This window comes from Notolepis coatsorum, assembly GCF_963971535.1.
Source record: "Notolepis coatsorum genome assembly, chromosome: 1".
Lineage (NCBI taxonomy): Eukaryota > Metazoa > Chordata > Actinopteri > Aulopiformes > Paralepididae > Notolepis > Notolepis coatsorum.
The window spans coordinates 307,530,151-307,553,881 of record NC_140165.1 but is presented as its reverse complement, the minus strand read 5'-3'; positions in this window follow the sequence as shown (position 1 = coordinate 307,553,881).

Genomic DNA, 23,731 nt, shown 5'->3' with positions numbered 1-23,731 from the left:
AACAATACATGATCCATCTGTTAACACACCCATCCTGGACGCTGACTCCCACTGTCGTGTTATTTTATTCTGATTAGTATATTCTAGTGTTTGTTTGATTACCTCAGCTCAGTTGCACAGACCTGGCCTATTACTAATTCTATGTTATTTTGAATTGTATACTATGTCTATTGTGCTTTTTATTTAAGTTAGTTTATATTTCCTAATTTTCTTTACCTTGTCTTAATTTTCTATTATTTCACTTGCGTTTTACCTCTCTTGTCCTGTGCACTCCTTCCATCAGCTCCCACCAGGCAAACGGGGTCCGCGACAAATATCCTTGATTTGTTTTATTCCATTAACTTGTCTTATATGTTCACTTTGTTTTTATATCAACTCTCACGGTGTCATGTTTCTATTCTTACTTTATTTGTGCCCTACTCTTAAGTGGCCTTACTCTCTGTGTGTTGTGTATTTATTTTTTCTCTCCTGCCATTAAACATTTTCAGTCAATATGATTATAGTTTGCCAGTTTTGGGCTAACCTAATTGCAGGAAGGCTTTTTGCATTTTACATCCCACAAGCTTTTTTTTTTAATTCATATTCACTTTGTCTGGTGGATTATTAGTCCAGAGCTATGAGTCTGGAGATGTCACTATTCGGTGTTGATAGTGTCCTCAACGCCTATTGCAATTTCTGTGTTTCACTCTCTTCACCTCCCCTTCTCTGTGTTCACTCTTTCAGTGAGTCTTTGCTCACAGTGATTTTTACGGCTCCTGTAATCGTGAATGTGCCTGCCTCAGGTTGTCATTGGTTTCTCTCTGTGCAGTCTTACCCGTCTATTTACAGGCATTTCTAAGCACTTTAAACTTACCAGAACTTTAGCGCACAAAAAGTCACACGGAAACAGCTGTTCCTGGAGGCAATACTGTGATACGCATTTGCATTTCAGCGTCCTGCTACGCTCATAGCTAGTGGGGCGTACTAGCGTAGGTCAGTGGCCAATCAGAGCGCAAAACGGGAACACGGAAACACATATTTGTTGTGGAAAGTATAGACGCATTTTCACACACTGATGTCTCGGACGAATAGCTCTGAAACCATTTGCAGGCGGATGTGTCAAAGCCAACATTCATTCTTCTTTGCAATAGAAGGGAGTGATCTTGAACAGAACAGGAAAAAGCATTTCATATAAAATTATTCTGTATTTTTGTATGACAACTAATAAAGAAACTTGAACTTGAGGGTGTATAGTGCAATGCGGTGTCCCACAAGGCTCTGTTCTGGGCCCTTTGCTATTTTCGCTACCCCTCTGCAATATCATACGCAAATCTGGCATAAACTTTCATTTTACGCTGATGACACCCAATTATATATACCTATTAAGCCAAACGATTCCTCCCAATTACAAAATCTTGAGGCTTGCCTGCTTGCCATTAAAAAGTGGATGTCGCAAAACGTTCTACTCATTAATGCAGACAAAACTGAGATGTTAATGGTTGGCGCCCAAACCACAGAGGCCTGTTTGAGGACATCTCTCTCAACTTTGATACTTGTCATGTATCTGTGTGTGTGTGTGTGTGTGTGTGTGTGTGTGTGTGTGTGTGTGTGTGTGTGTCTGTGTGTGTGTCTGTGTGTGTGTGTGTGTGTGTGTGTGTGTGTGTGTGTGTGTGTGTGTGTGTGTGTGTGTGTGTGTGTGTGTGTGTGTGTGTGTGTGTGTGTGTATAAATGAATTAACCTAAATATGTAGTTTGACTGATAGATACACAAAATGGGTTTATTTATATTGATTTAATTTAGTTGTGTTGATGGTTCCATTTTTGCAAAATGGGTATATTCTGTTTGGTTTTACGCAATAAGTCTATCGGTGTGTTGTATGTGTGTAGGGGCAGGTATATATACAAATTTTTCTTCTTCCTGTTCCTTTCGGCCATGGAATTTGGTGAATTATATTAATATGTACTGTTGGACTGTGGTAATTCCATGTACGAATAAATAAATAAATGATGATGATGATGATGATGATGATGATGATGATGTAATATCGCAAAAATTCTATCCCATTTTAACTCTGGCTGATGCTGAAACCCTAATTCATGCTTTTGTCTCATCACGTCAAGACTACTGCAATGCACTTTTTTCAGGCCTACCTAATTTCAAGCATCAAAAATCTTCAACTCGTGCAAAATGCGGCTGCATGGATACTAACTAAAACTAGAAAATGTTATCACATCACACCAGTTTTGTCCGCCTTACACTGGCTTCCTATTCAAGCCAGATCTGACTTTGAAGTGCTACTCCTCACCTACAACATTTTTAATGGGCTTGCATGGCTCTATCTATCCGATCTCATCTCTCGATACTCACCTGCTTGTGCTCTGCGCTCACAAAATGTGGGGCATCTATCGATTCCTAAGGTTAAAAAGAAATCCGCCAGCCACAGAGCCTTTGTCTACCGCGCTCCCTACCTGTGAAACAAATTACCTGCCCTCGTCAGGGGCGCCTGCTATGTCGATGCTTTTAAATCGCTGCTTAAGACCCATCTTTTCTCTCTCTCCTTCAACCTACCCTGATTTCACCTGGTCGGGGACTGACCCTTAGATTAATCTGTCTAGTTTAGTTAGGATGTCTATTTGCTCCCATGTCTGCTTTTCTGCAGAGATGGGAGAACCTTTTTAACCTCTGTCTCTGTCTCAACCGGTCCCATGGAATAGCTTCATACCGCCTTCTGTCTGGCCTGCAGCGCTGAACCTGCTCTGCCCTGACCAATTTTGAGTGGTTTCTCCTGCCCCCCGGAGCATACGGCCCTGAGCTATTGTCTTGTATCACATCCTGTATACATACGCTTGCAATAGTTCTTAGTTCTATCTATTACTCAATTTCACAATTTTCTTATATACTTTGATTCTACTGTCACCATGTATGCATATACTCACTACATGTATTTATTGCTTCATCTCCGCCCACTACAAACATGGGAACTCTCTAACCCCCCCTGTAACGTTCTGGGTTCTCGGGTCTGGTTATAATAATAATAATGGATTGGATTTATATAGCGCTCTTCATGACACCCCAGTGACCCCAGAGCGCTTACAGAGTCCATCATTCGTTCATACACAGTCATACCGGTGGTGGTAAGCTACCCTGAGGCAGACTCACAGAAGCGTGGCGAATAATCATCGCCTACGGCCCCTCCGACCACCACCAACATTCATTCACATGCATACACATTCATACGAGGCAAGTAGGTTAAGTGTCTTGCCCAAGGACACAACGGCAGTGGGATGGACATGGGCTTGAGTGGGATTCGAACCACCAACCCTTCGATCATTGGACGACCCGCTCTACCCCTGAGCCACGCCGCCCCTGAGATCCCGGCTACCATCCTGTCACCTGTCACTTTCCTCCCCTTTGATTGTATTATTGGTTGTCACCTGGGATTGGCTGTCACTCTGTGGAACGTGTGGAATGTCTGGTATGTTGTCCCTTAAATAACTCCTGTCTTCTCTGTTCCTCGTCGGCTCTTCACACAATCTCCAGAACCAGTACGCGGCAGTACCAAGAGACAAGTGCTGCGGTGACTTGTATTCTCTCCTATTGATCTCTATTGTTTAGTACTCTTATTTACCTAACTGCTCAATACCGGTATCCCCTACCTCTCATGGACACCGCCACAGGTCTTCTCTAAACTTGATTTACGTAATGCATACAATCTGGTCAGGATTAGAGAAGGAGACGAGTGGAAGACTGCATTTAATACTCCTAATGGGCATTATGAGTATTTAGTCATGCCCTTTGGTTTAGCTAATGCTCCAGCAGTCTTCCAAGCCCTGGTTAACGACGTGCTGTGGGACTTAATTGGGGTGTCAGTTTTTTGTTTACCTAGATGACATCCTGATTTTTTCTCGCGATATGGTGCAACACCAACTGCATGTTTGTGAGGTGCTTCGCCGTCTCCTTGAGCATCAGCTATTTGTTAAGGCAGAGAAGTGTGTGTTTCACACTGACACCGTTTCCTTCCTGGGCTTTGTGTTGACGAAGGGTGATCTTCGCATGGATCCAACCAAGGTGAGTGCAGTCTTGGATTGGCCACGGCCTTCGTCGCTCAAGGAGCTGCAACGTTTTTTGGGCTTTGCAAATTTTTACAGGTGTTTTATTTGCAATTTTAGCGCCTTAGCCAATCCGTTAACAGCTCTCACTAAGTCCTCTCTCCCTCAGTCTATTGGGGAGGTGGATGCCTCTGACATCGCGGTGGGGGGGGGGGGGGGGGGGGGGGTGATCTCTCAGAGATGTTTAAAGGACGGTAAAGTGCATCCTTGCGCTTTTTTTTCTCGCCGGCTGTCTTCGGCTGAGCGTAACTACGACGTGGGTAATCGGGAGTTATTGGCAATCAAATTGGCACTACAGGAGTGGAGACATTGGTTGGAGGGTGCGGCACATCCCTTCATTGTTTGGACTGATCATAAGAACTTGGCTTACATCCAAGGGGCTAAACGCCTTAACTCTCGCCAGACCAGGTGGGCGTTATTATTCACTCGATTTCGATTTACCATCTCCTATCGACCCGGTTCCAAAAACGTTAAGCCTGACGCGCTGTCGCTGCCCAAGGCTGCACGATCACGCCTGCTGCAGTGGGCACATACTTCTTCACTCACCGGCCACCCTGGGGCCACTAGAACCCTGGAGTTCATCCGTAGGAGGTTCTGGTGGTCGACAGTGGAGGGGGATACGCGTTCCTTTGTGGCGGCCTGCCCGGTGTGTGCGCGCAGTAAGACCTCTCACCGTGCACCTGCAGGTCTCCTCCGGCCTCTTCCTATTCCCAAACGTCCCTGGTCGCACATATCCCTGGATTTTATTTCAGGCCTGCCCTTGTCAGATGGGTTCCATTTTGGTGGTGGTGGACCGTTTCTCCAAGGCGTCTCACTTCATTCCCCTTCCCAAACTTCCCTCGGCCCGAGACGGCTGATCTAGTGGTACAGCATGTCTTTCGGGTCCACGAGCTCCCAGTGGATATCGTGTCGGACCGGGGTCCTCAGTTCGCCTCCAGGTTCTGGAAGGCGTTTGCCACCAGCATCGGCGCCTCCGTCAGCCTGTCGTCTGGGTTTCACCCACAGTCGAACGGGCAGACGGAGCGCGTCAACCAGGATCTGGAGGGGATCTTGAGGTGTTACATTGCCGGGTGTAGGAGGTTGGCCTGGGCTGAGTACGCGCATAATACCCTCCTCTCCTCCTCTACCGGTATGTCTCCATTTCAGTGTCAATATGGTTTTCAACCTCCTCTGTTTCCCGAGCAGGAGCAGGAGGCGGAGGTGCCTTTGGTCCAGGCACATGTGGCTCGCTGTCGCCGGACGTGGAATCGGGTTCGAACGGCGCTGCAGAAGGCTTCGGTTAAGGCCCAGCATCAGGCTAACCGCAAGCGCCGTCCGGCTCCGGTTTTCCATCCTGGGCAGCGGGTTTGGCTCTCCACCCGTGATCTCGCTCTCCGGGTGGAGTCAAGGAGGCTGGCTCCTCGCTTCATAGGACCCTTTAGAGTGGTTCGTCGGGTGAACCCTGTGGCTTACAGGTTGCGGCTTCCGAGTTCGATGAGGGTTCATCCGACGTTTCATGTGTCCCTGTTGAAATATTGGATATTTTAGATCCCAGCCTGATCGTTGATTTCCGGCGGCTGCATCCCGAGGCCCCTAGGTGAACGTCGGGTGCCGTTCGTCGGGGGGAGGTACTGTAACGTTCTGGGTTCCTGTCACCTGTCACTTTCCTCCCCTTTGATTGTATTATTGGTTGTCACCTGGGATTGGCTGTCACTCTGTGGAACGTGTGGAATGTCTGGTATGTTGTCCCTTAAATAACTCCTGTCTCCTCTGTTCCTCGTCGACACAATCTCCAGAACCAGTACGCAGCGGTACCAAGAGACAAGTGCTGCAGTGACTTGTATTCTCTCCTATTGCTCTCTATTGTTTAGTACTGTTATTTACCTAACTGCTCAATGGTGTGTTCCTAATAAAGATACCCGAATTGTGAAGAGCGAACCTACTCTCTGTCTCCTTATTGCCAACCACTATTGGAACTCTACACTCTTACCTGGTGCCACCGTAACACCCCCCCCCCCATCTCTCTGAGTGGTTGTCTCATAGTGTTGACTAAGGTGGTGGATGTCTCGGGGTCTTGGCAAAGATTGCAGTGCCTGTTCTATGTGCACCACTGTTACGAACTGGCTCAAGCTCGCAACAAGAATAGGAAGACACAGGCACAATTTAAGAAATAACAAAGAATTTATTATAAGTAATTTAAAGGAGCAGCCAATATATATGAGTATCATTGTGTCAGCAGTGTGTGGATGAGTGTATGTGCAGCATGAATGTCTAGGTGTAAAAGCAAAGAAAAGCAACCAAAACAAATGAACCAAAATTTAACAACCAAAGAACCAAATAACCAACAACAACCAGACAAACAAAGAACCAAAAACAAAGTGGGGAGTTCGCCAGAGAACCAGAGGCAGCCGCTCTCTGATATCCTGCCTGGGACACCCCGGCCCAGGTGTGCCCCAATTAGCTGACTAGCCTTCCCCAGCTCTGCTCTGCCAGCCAGAGCAGAGGAAGACAACACAGTGTGGGGGAGGGTCGTAACACCACAGAGGCCATGGATCAGCTTCTTACCGTCTTCGGTCCGTGGTCTGTCAACGTTGAGTTCATTGCTGGGTTAAGTACTTCTATTCTATTCACATAATATGCTTACTACATATATCTATTCTATTCACATATATGCTTACCACATGTATCTATTGCTATGTCTGCCCATCACAATCACACAAACTGTCTAACGCCTGTCCCGTCTCCCTGTCTCCCTGAGAGTGGCTGTCTTGTGGTGATGACCGGAGTAGCGGACGTCCCGTGATGTGACCCTCTCTGCGCCGCCCCCATGCCTCAAATAGATCCGCCATCAGCTCTATTTTAAAATATTTCAAAATGTTCAGTTGCTATTGCATGCACTTATCTGTGTTTCATTACACGTATATGTAAATGCTTACCAACTGCTCGCCTGTTTTATTGCAACACTACTATCACCGACATCTAAGAAGGGAGATCCCCCCTTGAACGGCCCTTCTAAGGTTTCTCTCCTCCACCTTGCCTGTGGTGCATTTTTTCCTATTGCTAGGTTTTAGTGAGTTTTTCCCAGTGGCGGCTGCTGACCAAATTTTTTGGTGAAGCACAACTTATTATATTATATATTAAATTATATTTTTAAAACATCCCCAAGGCTGCAACACCCCCATTCCTCCCAGGTGTCAGGCTCCTCATTCGCTTCCATTCATTTTGGGGACCATGTTTAAATATCATACTTGTGAAGTATAAACAAACTACTGCTGCCTGTGACGATTTCAATTGGAGATGGTTGGGTGGGTATAGGCGGGGTGGGGGAAACTGTACAACTGTACAAGCAAAACTGTACATTGGAATATCGAGGGAAACGTCAATAAGAGCAGCACAGTGAAAACAAGCTGCTGAACTTCAGCCTCTCAGTCAAGCATCAGCCACAACACCTGATTACTTCAAGAACCGATTTTATCTGAAGGAGCTTCCCATAACCTTCTGACAAACTTCCTGAGAAACATCCACCTGGCCCCAGACTTCAGGAACAGCTGGTGATGACCAGACAGACACTGATAGAACCCCTTCCTCAGTCTCCTCTAACATGTATTTACCACCTTCCTCTGCAGGAGGCCACAGATGGGTTTTATGTAACACTTAAAAGGACAATTACGTTGGTAATTCGAAAGTAAACACACGCATTTCAGCCACACACACATCACTGACACACTGGACGCAGCAGTCCAATATAATATATATATATTTTAAATCCACTCACCATTTGACGTACTTCTTTACGAAGAAATAGTGCCCCAGTCCCTTCAGATCACTTGTAAATAAAATCCATCCTTCGATATTTCGTTCAATGTTGTAAATCCAAAAATGCAAACACAGTCTTTTGTGAAATGTTCCATTTTCGGGACTGTAGAAACTGTGGCCACCCAAGCGATTCAAGTCAACACAAAAGCATTGCCAACTCGACCGATGTCATCTTCTGTTGAATATTCCGACTCGAGACACTAATCCCATTCCCATGGAAAGTGTAAACAATAGCCATGACTTACAGAGTCCAAGACGGCACGTTCACGTTGTGAACTACACTAGTCTTCAACTGAGATTAAAAAAAAATATATATATATATCTCATCAAACGATGCAGTGCACAATAAATTGATGAAGTTCAACAATTGAATAAAGATCTTAAAATGTGAATGATTATATTAGGCAAAATAATGTTCTTCTTCAGACTCCAGTCTTTTTCCAGGCAAATTGCACATGTGCGATGATGAAACTTCTAGAACATATTGACGCCAGTCCAGCTGCAGGTACACAGGCAATGCAGGGCATTCTCTGATTGGATTTCAAGGCTGTCAATCATTCAATCCCTGTTCGTGAGTGGCGTGCGCAAATCTCCATGGGCGGGGCTTAGATGACTCAAATTGCCTATTTTGATTGTATAATTATATTCATATGATCAGCCCGTGCAGAATAGTTGCACTGAGTGATTGACAGCTCGCCATTACCTGGGAGCAGGGCAGCAATTAATGTAAATTAATCAAATCAAATCAAATCAAATTTATTTATAGGGCCCGACAACACACGTTAATGTCCCCATGGGCCGTACAGGTCTTCTTTAAACAAGTCAAGAAGACAACATAACAATAAGTCAAGAACAGAACAAGAACACCATAGGGTCCAAACATTTTTTAGATGAATGCAAATAAATGAAAGAATGCAAGCACTCCCAGACATACCCCACGCGAAGGTAAGGAAAAACTCACTAAAACCTAACAATAGGGAAAAAAAGCTCCACAGGCAATGTGGAGGAGAGAAACCTTAGAAGGGCCGTTCAAGGGGGGATCTCCCTTCTTAGATGTCGGTGATAGTAGTGTTGCAGACGGACAGTTGGTAAGCATGCACTCATGTGTGTAGTGAAACACAGATGAGTGCATGCAATAGCAACTGTACATTTTGAAAAATTAAAGATATAGCTAAAAGCGATAGCAACTGAACATTTTGAAAGATTAAAGATAGAGTTGATAGCGGATCTATTTGAGGCACAGGGGCGGCGCAAGAGGGTCACGTCCTCCCCGTCTTAGTCACGGGACATTCAACACTCCGGTCGTTGCTCAGGGACAGCCGGAGACAGGGGGAAGGGGGGTGGCGCAGAGAGGGTCGCGAACTCCCCGACATCATCGCGGGACATCCGGCACTCCGGTCACCACTACGAGACCTCCGAAGACAGGGGGGCACGCAGAGGGGGTCGCAATCTCCCGGCTTTCGTCACGGGACGTCCAACACTCCGGTCAACACTCCAGGACAGCAAGTCATAGGAAGACAGGGAGACGGGACAGGCGTTAGACAGCTCATGAGATTGTAGTAGGCGGACATAGCAATAGATACAAGTGGTAGGCATATATGTGAATGGAGTAGATATATGAAGTAAGCGTATTATGTGAATAGAATAGAAGTACTTAACCCAGCAATGAAACCGCGTTGACTGTTAATCTGTTAATCAGTTGACAGGACCACGGACAGACGGCGGTGAATAACTGATCCAATGCCTCGGAGGTGCATGTAGAGCAGTCACTACAAGCTTGGCCAAGACCCCGAGGCATCCATCACCTTGGTCAGCGCCAGGAGACGGGTACTCAGAGAGAAAGGGGAGGGAGGGGGGGGGGGGGGGGGGAGAGGGGGGGGGGGGGGGGAGAGGGGGGGGGGGGGAAGAGTTAGAGAGTTCCCATGTTTGTGGTGCTGCAAAGGAGCAGACATGTAGTACCCTGTAGTGCCATGTAGTACCCCGTAGTGCCATGTAGTACCCTATAGTACCCCATAGTGCCATGTAGTACCCCGTAGTACCCTGTAGTGCCATGTAGTACCCTGTGGTGCCATGTAGAGCTATGTAAGCCATGTAGTACCCTGTAATGCCATGCAGTACCAAGTAGTACTCTGTGGTACCATGTAGTACCCTGTACCCTAACTAAACTACCCTATAGTAAACTACCCAGTGGTACCATGTAGTACCCTGTACCATAACTAAACTACACAGATTAATCTAAAGGTCAGTCCCCGACCAGGTGAGATCAAGGTAGGTTGAAGGAGAGAGAGAAAAGATGAGTCTTAAGCAGGGATTTAAAAGCTTCGACAGAGCAGGCGCCCCTGATGACGGCAGGTAATTTGTTCCACAGGTAGGGAGCGCGGTAGACAAAGGCTCTGTGGCCGGCGGATTTCTTTTTAACCCTAGGGGTCGATAGAAGCCCCGCATTTTGTGAGCGCAGAGCACGAGCGGGCGAGTATCGGGAGATGAGATCAGATAGATAGAGCGGTGCAAGCCCATTTAAAATTTTGTAGGTGAGGAGTAGCACTTTAAAGTCAGAGCGGGCTTGGATAGGAAGCCAATGTAGGGCGGACAAAACTGGTGTGATGTGATCAAATTTTCTAGTTCTAGTTAGTATCCGTGCAGCCGCATTTTGCACGAGTTGAAGATTTTTGATGCTTGAATTAGGTAAGCCTGAAAAAAGTGCATTACAGTAGTCCAGACGTGATGAGACAAAAGCATGAATCAGGGTTTCAGCATCAGCCAGAGTTAAAATGGGGCGTATTTTTGCGATATTACGAAGATGGAAGAATGCAATTTTGGTGACATTTTTTATATGTGCATTAAATGAGAGGGAGGAATCAAAAATGACTCCGAGGTTTTTTATGGTGGAGCTCTGGGATACATGACAGGTATCAAAGTTGAGGGAGATGTCCTGAAACAGGCCTCTGTGGTTTGGGGGGCCAACAATTAACATCTCAGTTTTATCTGCATTAAGGAGTAGAAAGTTTTGCGACATCCATTTTTTGACGGCAAGCAAGCAGGCCTCAAGGTTTTGTAGTTGGGAGGAATCATTTGGCTTAATAGGTATATATAATTGGGTGTCATCAGCGTAAAAATGAAAGTTTATGCCAAATTTGCGTATGATATCGCCGAGGGGTAGCATGTAAATCGAAAATAGCAAAGGGCCCAGGACAGAGCCTTGTGGGACACCACATTGCACTGGGAGGGTCTCAGATGTTAAATCATTATAGACCACGCAGTGTGTTCTATCAGTTAAATAGGATTTAAACCAAGCTAGTGCGAGACCCCGAATGCCAACATGGTTCTCAAGCCGACCTAGAAGAATCGAGTGATCGATAGTGTCAAAGGCTGCACTGAGATCAAGCAATAAGAGCACAGAGGTGAGGTTTGAGTCAAGAGAGAGCAGTAAGTCATTTGTGACTTTGGTAACCGCCGTTTCGGTGGAGTGTAAGGCTCTAAAGCCAGATTGAAATGATTCATTAAGATTATTGTTTGATAAATGGTCAGTAAGTTGCGTTGCGACGATCCGTTCTAACACTTTGGATAGGAATGGGAATGGGATAATAATAATTATGAGTGCATTTCTGCCTCACGTGTTGTCATTGAATAACCTCCACTGGTTTTTCCTTACCTTTGCGTGGGGTATATCTTAGGAGTGTTGCATTCATTTATTTTATTTATAAAAAAAATTGGACTTTATGGTGTTTTTGTTTTGTTCTTGATTTATTGTGATGTTTCTTCTTGACTTTAAAGAAGATGTGTCCGGCCCATGGGGACATTGACGTGTGTTGTCGGGCCATACAAATAATCAATTGTGTCAAATGCTTTTGACAGATCTACAAAAAAGGCAGCGCAGTGTTTTTTTTTTGTCAAGGTCAGATACTATATAATTTATAGAGTAGTGGCTGTGTTAGTGCTATGTTTTGCTCTAAACTGGATTGATGTGGGCAGAATACAGAAGTATTGAGTTGCATAATACAGTTGAGTTGCATGACTCCAGCACACCTGAACTCCATACTTGGTAACGTTTTTTTGAAAGCTTTCAGTTGAAATCACATTTACAAACGCTTACAATCGTGCACTTTCTAACCAACACCAGATCCTGGCACCAGATCACTCCGGTCAAAGACTGGCTTCCTATCTCACACCATCAGTTACACATCCTGGTCCTCGCCGCCACAAAGCCCTTCACTAATTGCCTTCCCATGTCTCACAGAGCTCCTCTCCCCCTACCAGACCTCTCCGACCCTCACCAGACTTCTCTGTCCCTCAGATCTGCCAAACCTCTGTCCCTCAGATCTACCTGTCTTCTGTCCTCCAGATCTACCTCTGTCTTCTGTCCTTCAGATCTACCTCTGTCTTCTGTCCTCCAGATCTACCTGTCTTCTGTCCTCCAGATCTACCTCTGTCTTCTGTCCTCCAGATCTACATCTGTCTTCTGTCTCTCAGATCTACCAGACCTCTCTGTCCCTCAGATCTACTGTCTTCTGTACCTCAGATCTACCTCCGTCTTCTTTCCCTCAGATCAACCAGACCTCTATGTCCCTCAGATCGACCCATCTTCTGTCCCTCAGTTAGCCTTCGGGAGAGGTGTTAGTTGGACAATGCCTATGCTAACCGGTTATGTCCGCTTCCATTCATTGTGCTAAGCTAGGCTAACATGATGCCAGATAGCTTTCTACTGAATGCTCTCTGGAGAAGACGGTAAGCTAATTTACCAAAATGTTGGCGTGTACACTCAGAGGTCGCAGCTATTTTGTGATATTTTAGGTTTGCCTGGTTTAATTGTGCAATAATGCATGTAAAACCTCAAACCTGTATTGTAAAATGAAGTGATATACACATACTTTTTTAAGGACAACCTGGGCTATCGGAATATGCTTCAGTTTTGTCAGATAAAGGTATATATGAGTTATGCCACTATATATAAATATCAAATATATATAAAAATATACATCAAAGAATTATAATTGAAAAAAACATAGATATTTGATGCAGATATTTGTCTCCAAAGATGTATTCAAGACTTAGGAATGTGGGGGGGGGGGGGGGGGGTCTGGTAGATCTGATGAGACAATAGAGACATTTTTTCTTCATTGTCTCTTCAAAGCCTCCCCCATCCACCCTTGTGTGTTTGTCTTATACTTGTCTGTTGTTTTCTCCCATTTATGATTATTATTATTATTAGTAGTAGTAGTAGTAGTAGTAGTAGTAGTAGTAGTAGTAGTAGTAGTAGTAGTAGTAGTAGTAGTAGTAGTAGTAGTAGTAGTAGTAGTAGTAGTAGTATTATTGGTATCAGTATTATAATAATTATTATTATTATTGTTGCTATTATTATTATCATTATTTGTATTGTTATTGTTAGATTTAGTTGACTTTCAATTAATGTTACTCATCCTGTCTTCCTTCAGGATAGGACTCTGTGTTGTGTTGTTGAAGTAAAGTCAGTGGAATTAAATCTCCCCTTGAGATAATAATATACGACACACAGGCTCCCGGTATTCTCTTCATAACACAGGTTTATTGGCATAAACAGCTAAAACTCTTAGGTTCTCTCTGTGGGAGCTGAATACTGAAGAAGGAGACCAAAAAGGCCCTCTCTCCTCCAAGCTGAAATACCGGAGGGCTTCCAAATAGGGATGTCCGATATTATCGGCCTACCGATATTGGCATTCAAATGTAATATTGGAAATTATCGGTATCGGTTTTCAAAAAAAATTATAAATTTTTTGTATTTACATTTATTGAACCTTTATTTACCCAGGCAAGCAAGTAAGAACAAATTCTTATTTTATTTATTGTCAAAAGTATGCATAATGTTGTGTTAATTCCACGACAAGAGATATGTAATGTTAATTACCTGAAATTATTCCGTTTTTTGGGGGGGGGGGGGGAACCCTGCATATATCGGTATCGGTTGATAGTGGTATCGGAAATTAAGAGTTGGACAATATCGGTATATTGTCCAACTCTCTTCATTCCCCCTGCGAGAGACACCATCTGGATACCAATCTAGTCTAGTTTTTTGACATATGATGTAATATCAGGTGAGAAATAAGAATAGACTGTTCTTTTCATATCAACACTCTCTCTGCTTAAGGCGGGGGCGACAGTGGCTCGGTAGGTAGAGTAGTCGTCTGGTTATCCAGAGGTTCCTGGTTCTATTCTCGCTCCTCCCGGGGAAGCGTGTCCAAGTGTCCTTGAGCAAGACACTTAACCCCTAACTTCTCCCGATGAGCAGGTTGGCACCTTGCATGGTTGCCTCCAGAGTGAATGGGTAAAATGTGAGGAACAAATTGTAAAGTGCTTTGGATAAAAGCATTTACCATTTAAGGTCCAAGTGAACTTAGACCTGCATAATTGTCTGAATTGTTTTATCTTCTAAGAAAACACTACCCAAATCCTTATAATCCTTAATTATTATTATTATTATTATTACTACTACAGGGGCACATAATTGTTCTATTGAAATGAGTGAGATTAACCTGGGGCTCTCGGCAGCTTATGTTCTTTATTTTACAGCTTCTCATTTACAATGATGAACTGGCAAGAGAGGCCCCAGCAAATCGGTGGTCCTGATAGTCTGGGCATTTGGCCAGTAAGCCTGCATATGTGTGTGTGTGTGTGTGTGTGTGTGTGTGTGTGTGTGTGTGTGTGTGTGTGTGTGTGTGTGTGTGTGTGTGTGTGTGTGTGTGTGTGTGTGTGTGTGTGTGTGTGTGTGTGTGTGTGTGTGTGTGTGTGTGTGTGTGTGTGTGTGTGTGTGTGTGTGTGTGTGTGTGTGTGTGTGTGTGTGTGTGTGTGTGTGTGTGTGTGTGTGTGTGTGTGTGTGTGTGTGTGTGTGTGTGTGTGTGTGTGTGTGTGTGTGTGTGTGTGTGTGTGTGTGTGTGTGTGTGTGTGTGTGTGTGTGTGTGTGTGTGTGTGTGTGTGTGTGTGTCAGGGGCGTCCATTTGGTATGGCAAGGTATGGCACTCGCCATACCTTGGCAAATACAAATGTAAAAAAAAAAAAAAATTCTTTTACAATTTTTTATGTTGATTTAGAATTCGAATGTCAACATTATGAACGAAGCTTCGAACTATTCGGTACAGCCCTAGCATGCTTTGATATTGTCAATTATCTTACTTTTACTAGGTGACTTTTGCTGTGACTAACTGAAATATGCCCAAAAAAAAGGGAAAATGGACATAGGGACGTTTTTTAATCAAAGGGCAGCAGAGACAAGTGATACAGGGACACAGGTAAGGTCTTACAATGGCTTAGTGATTATAACAGTGCAGTTCAGCATTCAGTAACCCATACTTTTTGTGAATGTGTTTTTGATACTACATTCTGTTGAACACACACCTCAAAACCGTACCTAAGGAAAATTGGCTCAATTGCAAGAAAAGTAATAGACAGTTATGATATTACATTCTGCATAATTCGTATGCAAAATATTGTGGTTCCCTGCTTTAGTCTGTTGACACATTTCTATACAAAAAATGCTTGTGTAGTCCTGTGTCATACCTAAATGTCATATAACTGAATTGTATAGAAACAACTCACCAAAAGTGACTATTGCACAACTGATTTGACAAAAAAAATCTACCTTTCAACCCCCCCCCCCCCCCCCCTTCCTCGCCATACCTTGCCTTTTAGTGAAAGGACGCCACTGGTGTGTGTGTGTGTGTGTGTGTGTGTGTGTGTGTGTGTGTGTGTGTGTGTGTGTGTGTGTGTGTGTGTGTGTGTGTGTGTGTGTGTGTGTGTGTGTGTGTGTGTGTGTGTGTGTGTGTGTGTGTGTGTGTGTGTGTGTGTGTGTGTGTGTGTGTGTGTGTGTGTGCAGGGTGTGGCAGTTTTGTAAGAAGTGTGTCATATGATCAACCCATAAACTATGATGTCAACATGTAAGCTGTTGGGAAAGCTTTGTATACAAGTGTATCATTGTTTCATTGATTCATCATCATCATCATCATCATCATCATCATCATCATCATCATCATCATCATCATCATCATCATCATCGTCATCATCAAAATAAATCTGGAAAGAAAAGGTTAACTTTATATGAAAATCCATTTGTTATTTGTCAATTTAACGCTTTTTAAAATGAATTTTCTAATCTGTAAACCTTCCTTCGCATTTTTATAAAACGTCATTAAATAATACAAGTGTTTCCTTGTTTCATTGATTCATCATCATCATCATCAAAAGAAATCTGGAAAGAAAAGGTGTCTATGAAAATCCATTTGTTATTTGTCAATACGACTGACTGAAACACTTTTAAACATAATTTTATAATCTTTAAAACCTTGTACTTGCACTTTTACTAAACTTAATTAAATAAATACCAATATGTATGTTTAGTGTCAATATCGAACGGCTCATAACAAGGGGGGGGGGGGTACATGAACCGCGTTATTTTTCTGCCACATTAAATTTCCTCAGCAACACAATTAAACGAGGGTGTCCCCTTAGGAAGAGGGAGAGCTTGTTTGTGAACTTGAGCGCCTGGGAAATTACCTGTGTGTCGGTTTGCATCACCCCGGACCAGCTTGAGGAGTCATTTTAATCAGCCACAAATTGCAGTGCACGGCGAAGCGTACATAAACCCTGGGAAACCGTTAAACCGGGGCGCTATGGGGCAGATATACCGACGGGAAGATGTCATCATCCCAGACCAGCCAATTTACTGTTTACCCCGGTGAGGCTGGCTGGGCGAGTAGAGGCAGGCAGGCAGGCGGGTGTTTTCCCGACGACACCTGGGCCAGAGGCTATGAAATGGAGATTCACCAGGTGTAGCGTGGCACATTAATTAATTTCCAGGTCTAATGAATATGGGTCTAGCCGTCCCATATGTATCCCAGCAGATGGCAAGGCTGTGTTACCTTCAAAACATCACAAATATGACTTGTTCATAATAGCAATTACACGCAAGGCCCTGTGCACCAGAGGTATCTAAGCAATAATAAACACTCTAATCATGTCAAATGTTGGAACTAAATGACTGGGCTGTGCATGAATAAAGCTTTTTTTTTACCCAATACATCAAAAACACATAATTAATTTTAGGGCTCAGTTTACTGAACTAGTTTAATTTCATTGCAAAGCTTTATTTAACCTGTTCCACACGATGTGGAAATCCGCATAAAATATATACCTAGGTAAATGGAATATTTCTCCACTTCTACAAGGGCTATTTGCATATTCTTGGTATCCAATAAGTATCCAAAGGAATTACTTATTCCTTCGTCAGTGTTATAGCTTGCAAAAGCAAGCTATAACACTGACGAAATAATAAGTAATTCCAAAACATGTTTGTTTCTGGCTGCCATTAAATACTTGAACCTGAGAGTGCTGGTCCAGCTTCACTGCTTCTTTTTTATATATTACTTCTAATCTAGAGACAATTACTAAAAAACAAGGAGCTAAACCAAACACTATTTTAACTGATAAGTGTCTCCGCTGCTGGATAACCAATACCTGGTGCCAGAGGTCACTAGTACATGGCACACCGTAGGAGGACGGTCTTTACCACCGCCTCATGCAGCTTCTTAGGGTTAGCTTGCCTAGTGCAGCTTTCAATACACAGTAGCAGGAGTTGGTTGGGCTTGACGTGCCGAGACAGCTTGTACACAACCCTCAGCCTGTCTGGCCTCACGTGGTATGAGGCTGCAATCCATCACCTGGAAGACAATAGGCGTGGGAAGAGGACTAACGAACCAACTCCAAAACCCTTCTCCAAAACCCTCCCCCAGAGATGGGGGTTGGGCTTGGGGCCAGCGACCCCATCCCGTAAAAAAAAACCTATCTACAAAAACGTTGACGAAACTTAAGAAATCCTTAAGTCTTGTGAAGGAAGCCTCTTCAGCGCCCCAAGCTAAAGAGACTATGACGGCGTGCATGGAAAACCGCAAGGAGACTGTACGCTCTGACCTCAAGGGGTCCCACCACCATAGCGACATGGAACGTGAGGACCATGTATGCTGGAGGAAAGGCAGCAGTGATTGCGGAGGAGATGAAGAGGTACGGGATATCTCTCCTTGGTTTGGGGGAAACCAGGTGGCTCCAGTCAGGGCAGGTCAAGCTGGCGAGTGGAGAGACCATACTCTACTGAGGACATCCAGATGACTCTGCACCACACACAGAGGGAGTAGCGTTCATGCTGTCCAAAGAAGCACAGAGGGCCCTTATCAGCTGGGAACCCATCAACTCACGGATCATCACAGCCAAATTCCAAACCACACACAAGAAAATAAACCTCCAAGTGGTACAATGCTACACCCCCACCAATGACACTGATGATGAAACCAAGGATCAATTCTACAACCATCTATACACCATTCTCCAGGCCAGGAAAGGAAAGGACATCATGATCTTGATGGGAGACATGAATGCTAAGATAGGGGGAAATAACAACGGCTTTGAACCAGTAATGGGTAGAGAAGGACTAGGCACCATGAATGCAAATGGGGAGAGGTTCGCAGCAGCCTGTGCAGACAACAACTTGGTCATCGGTGGGTCAGTATTCCAACACAAGAACATCCATAAAGCCACCTGGGTGTCTCCTGACCACACCACAGAAAACCAGATTGACCACATCTGCATAAGCCAAAAGTGTAGGCACTCTTTACTGGATGTCAGAGTCAGAAGAGGAGCAGACGCAGGATCTGACCACCACCTCCTTACAGCAAAGATCCAGCTGAAGTAAAAAATGCATGAAGCACAGGGAAGGAAGGGTCAAATTCAACATACAGCTTTTTCAGGATATAGGTACATCAGAACTCTACAAAGTGGCACTACACAACCGGTATCAATCGTTAGAAATAGAAACTGTAAATGAAGTGGAGGAGATATGGAAGGGTCTGAAAACCACGTGGAAAGACGCATGTGAGAAAGTGGTAGGGAGAAGGAAGACAGCCAACAAACCCTGGCTATCCAGGGATACAGACAGAAAAGTGATCGAGAGGAGGAAGAAAAAAGAGACAGTAAATAGAAGTAAAACCAGAGCCACCAAGGCGGTAGCACAGAAAGAATATGCAGCAGCAAACAAGAAAGTGAAAAGAAGTGTAAGGAGAGACAAGAAGAAATACATTGAATATTTAGCACAACAGGCAGAGGAAGCAGCGGGAAAGAACAACCTGAAGGACCTATACCTAACTACCAAAAAGCTCACAGGCAAATTCAGACACACACAGGCACACATCAAAAACCCACAGGGCGTACTCCTCACAACCAAGGAAGAACAGTTGAACAGATGGACTGAACACTTCAGAGATCTGCTCAACAGGCAGCCTCCTCAACTGGAAGCAGATATCCCACCAGCCCCAAATCTGTTGGAGATAAACTGCAACCCCCCCACCAAGACAGAAATCAGAAAAGCCATTAAGGCCTTAAGAGGAGGGAAAGCAGAGGGACCAGACGGGATCCCAGCAGAAGCTCTTAAGGCTGACATTGAAACTTCCACCAGCATGCTCCACCACATCATGCAAACCATCTGGGAGAAAGAAAATGTCCCATCTGACTGGAAAGATGGCCACATCGTGAAAATCCCCAAGAAAGGAGACATCAGGGAATGTAAAAATTACAGAGGAATAATGCTCCTTTCAACACCGGGGAAGGTGCTCAACACATCCTGCTGGAAAGGCTCCAGAAGTGGGTTGATGAGAAACTGAGGGAAAACCAGGCTGGCTTCAGGAACAACCGATCCTGTGGAGACCAAATCGCCACCCTTAGGATTATCATTGAACAGTCTATTGAATGGAACACTTCTGTCTATGTGAATTTCATAGATTTTGAGAAAGCCTTTGACAGCGTGGATAGGGAAATGCTGTGGAAACTGATGGCCCACTATGGGATCCCAGCAAAGATCATCAACATCGTAAGGAAAACCTACCAAGGGATGAGATGTCAAGTCCTCCATGAAGGATGTATATCGGAAGCTTTCGAGGTCCTGACTGGTGTGCGGCAGGGGTGCCTGCTCTCACCCTTTCTTTTCCTCCTCTGCATAGACTGGGTGATGAAAGAAACAACCAGCAACAGAAAAACCGGCATACAATGGAGCTTGACAGAGCAGCTGGAAGATCTGGATTTCGCTGATGACCTGGCACTACTGGCTCACACACATCAACAGATGCAGGAAAAATCGGGAAAACAGGAAGAAACTGCTGCTCTGCTCGGGCTCAAAATAAACTCATCCAAAACCAAAGTAATGCGTATCAACAGCAAGAACAACACACCCATAACCATGGAACAAAACCCATTAGAGGATGTAAACAGCTTCACTTACCTTGGAACCATAATTTCTGTGGAAGGGGGTACGGAAGACGATGTCCAAGCCAGGATTGGAAAGGCAAGGACATCATTCAACATGCTAAACATTATCTGGAAGGCAAAAAACCTGTCACTCAAGACCAAGCTTCAGATCTTCAACTCAAACGTAAAGACCACTCTACTATATGGCTCAGAATCCTGGAAAACCACCACCACTATACTCAACAAGCTACAGACCTTCACCAACCGGTGCCTCAGACGCCTCCTGGGAATATACTGGCCCAACACCATCTCTAACGCCAACCTGTCGGAACTCACCAAACAGGACACAATAGAAATCCAAATCCGGAGGAGGAAGTGGATAGGTCACACACTCAGAAGAAAGAAATCAATCACAAAGCGGGCACTGACATGGAACCCACAGGGCAGGAGGAAGAGAGGCAGACCGAAAACCACCTGGAGAAGAACCACAGAACAGGAGATGAAGAAAGAAGGGCTGTCCTGGCAAGATCTGGAGCGGAGGGCACAAGACCGAAGAGGATGGAGGAGCTTCGTCGATGGCCTATGTTCCTTTGGGAATTTAAAGGCCTAAGTAAGTAAGTAAGTAAGTGATAGGTCTATCTAAAGTGGTCGTCTTCGTCTTGACACGGACCCGGCGCACAAGCCCGTGCTGGTCAGCAACCGCCTCGATGACCCTGGCCAGGACCCAGTTGCGGGGTGCAGAGTCGTCGATGATCAGGACGACGTCGCCCTCAGCGAAGTTGCGTGACACACGTGTCCACTTCTGTCTCTCTTGGAGCTGAGGTAGATATTCCTGTGTCCATCGTTTCCAGAATATGTCTGCCATATACTGGACTTGTTTCCATCTCCTGCGGGAGTAGAGCTCTTCTTTCACGAAGAGGCCTGGAGGCAGGGAAGGCTTTGACTGGAGGAGCAAGAGGTGGTTGGGGGTAAGCGCTTCCAGGTCATCCAGATCACTAGAAGCCTTGGTTATCGGTTGACTGTTAATGATGGCTTCTGCCTCACACAAGACGGTGCCTTCTTCATCCAGACGCTGGTGCTGAGAATCTTCCTGACCGACCTGATCATCCGCTCCCAGACTCCGCCATGGTGAGAACCGGTAGGGGGGTTGAAAATCCATTGGATTCCCCTCTGTCGTAGAGTGTTCTCGATCTTGGAGCTATTCCATTGTTCCATAGCTCTTTTTAGCTCGCGCTCCGCTCCAACGAAGTTAGTCCCGTTGTCTGAACGGAGGATTTTCACCTGGCCTCTTCTCGCGAGGAAGCGACGGAGAGCGCCAATGAATGAGTCATGAGGACAGCCGAAACACGTCCAATCTTTCGCCGTCGACTAAAGACTCACTTCTTCAACCATTATCTGAATTAAAATAAAAAAAAAAAAAAAGAAAAAAAAAAATCTAACCCTAACTAACCATACTGTCATGCACTTGTCCTAATAAACTAACCTACACTGTAGCACTCAACACTTTGATGAACATTGTTACTCAGCTGATAGAGTTGTGCTCTTCCTGATGGCTTGTCGTACAGAACTTGTAAGTCGCTTTGGATAAAAGCGTCAGCTAAATGACTAAATGTAAATGTAATGTAATGAGTCGGTGTCCAATGACGATGCCACCTCAATGTGGACAGCACGGATAGCCAGACAGGTGAAGATGCAACCCCACCTCTTCACAACGCTTCTGCCGCATTTGACTTCGAACGGACCGAAGTAGTCTACCCCAGTGTTGGTGAAAGGGGGATCATCTGGAAGAACCCTGTCCTGGGGTAAATCCGTCATCTGTTGTTGTCCAGCAGCACCGTGTGTGTGTCGACAGGTTACACACTTGGAGAGGACTCTTCGTATGGCTGCGTGAGCTCCAGGGATCCAAAACTTGATTCGCAGCTTGGACAATACGTGGTTACGACCGCTGTGACCCACATTCTGGTGGATGTCTCGGAGTATAAGCTCCGTCACATGGAGATCCTTAGGTAGGATGGCTGGGTGTTTAGCCTATTCAGGAATCGCCGATTTGTCAAGTCTTCCACCTACTCTGAGGATTCCATCTTGCAGTACTGGCTTGAGCTTAGCGATATGACTGCTCATCTTGACGTAGTCACCTTTCCGAAGGGCGGCGATTTCTTCTGAATATTTCTGTCGCTGACTGTAACGAATGATCTCGAGCTCTGCTTCCTTTATATTCTCCACAGTGAGGTTGGTCTTCTCCAGGCTTGCCTTAAAGATCTCCATCTGTGTCTGTACCTCAGACTGTGTGAGCGAAGCATTCATCTCCTTCCTCTTGCGACACATCATCAGCAGAGTGCTTCTAAGCTTCAGCATCCAACCGGCTGCCTTCTTGAGACGGTTCCAACTGGAGTAATATTCCAGGAACTGCTGAATTGTGTCGAACTGCTCTACAGCTGCAGTAGCACTGACCACAGCGTTCTTTGACTGTGGGTCCTCCGTGGTTAGGTCCCCATGGTGTTCTGGGTTCTGAGGCCATTCCTCTTCGGGCTTGGTGAGGAATTCCGGCCCCTGTATCCAAGTCTCATTGTGCAGGAATGATTCCACATTGAGTCCTCTCGACGCGTGGTCAGCAGGATTTGTTGCAGTATTTACATACCGCCACTGTCCTACTTCTGACAGCTTCAAGATGGTCTCCACTCGATTTGCTACGAAGGTGCGAAACCTACTGGTTCTGTTTGCGATGTATTTGAGCACAGTGGTGCTGTCGGACCAGAACACAGATTTGTTTAGGTGGAGCCCCTGCTCGGATCTCAAGGTCATGTCCATGCACACTGCCATGGTAGCGGCTGCTAGCTCCATGCGCGGGATAGTGAGGGGCTTGAGCGGGGCCACTCTTGCTTTCGCCATGACGAAGGCAACATGAAGCTTGTTGTCATCACTCTTCTGTAGCAGATAGCTCACCATTCCGTAGCCTTCTTGGCTAGCATCTGCGAAGTGATGCAGCTGGTTGAATGTTGCCTCGCCGAAGCCCTTGGGCTTGAAACTCTGAGGCACTCCGAAATCCTCCAACAGATGAAGGTCCTCCATCCAGCTGGACCATTGTAGAGCGAGGTGCTCTGGGATGTCGTCATCCCATCCTAGTTTTAATCTGCAGAGCTCTTGGAGGATCCTCTTCACTGTCAAGACCACTGGAGCTAGGATCGTAGATTGAGCCAACTATAGAGAGGATGCCTCTTCTTGTGGGTGGTCTTTCTTGTAGGACAATCTTGAACTTGAAGTTGTCGCTCTCAGTACACCACCGGACTCCCAAAGCTTGCTCGACTGGGAGCATGTCCAGATCCAGATCTAACTCCCTCAGAGGTTCGGCCCTTTCCTCAGCAGGGATAGCGGACAGCACGGCTCAGCTGTTGCTCACCCACTTAGTAAGCCGGAATCCTCCTGAGGCAAGGATAGCACTTAATTTGCTGCACAGGGACACAGCCTCCTCTTCTGAACGAACTGACTTGAGGCAGTCATCAACGTAGAAGTTGTGCAGCACTCTATTAGGTCTTGGCTAATTACCGGAAGGCAACCAGAGAAACCGGAGAAGGTCAGCATCCTCGACCGGCACCCTG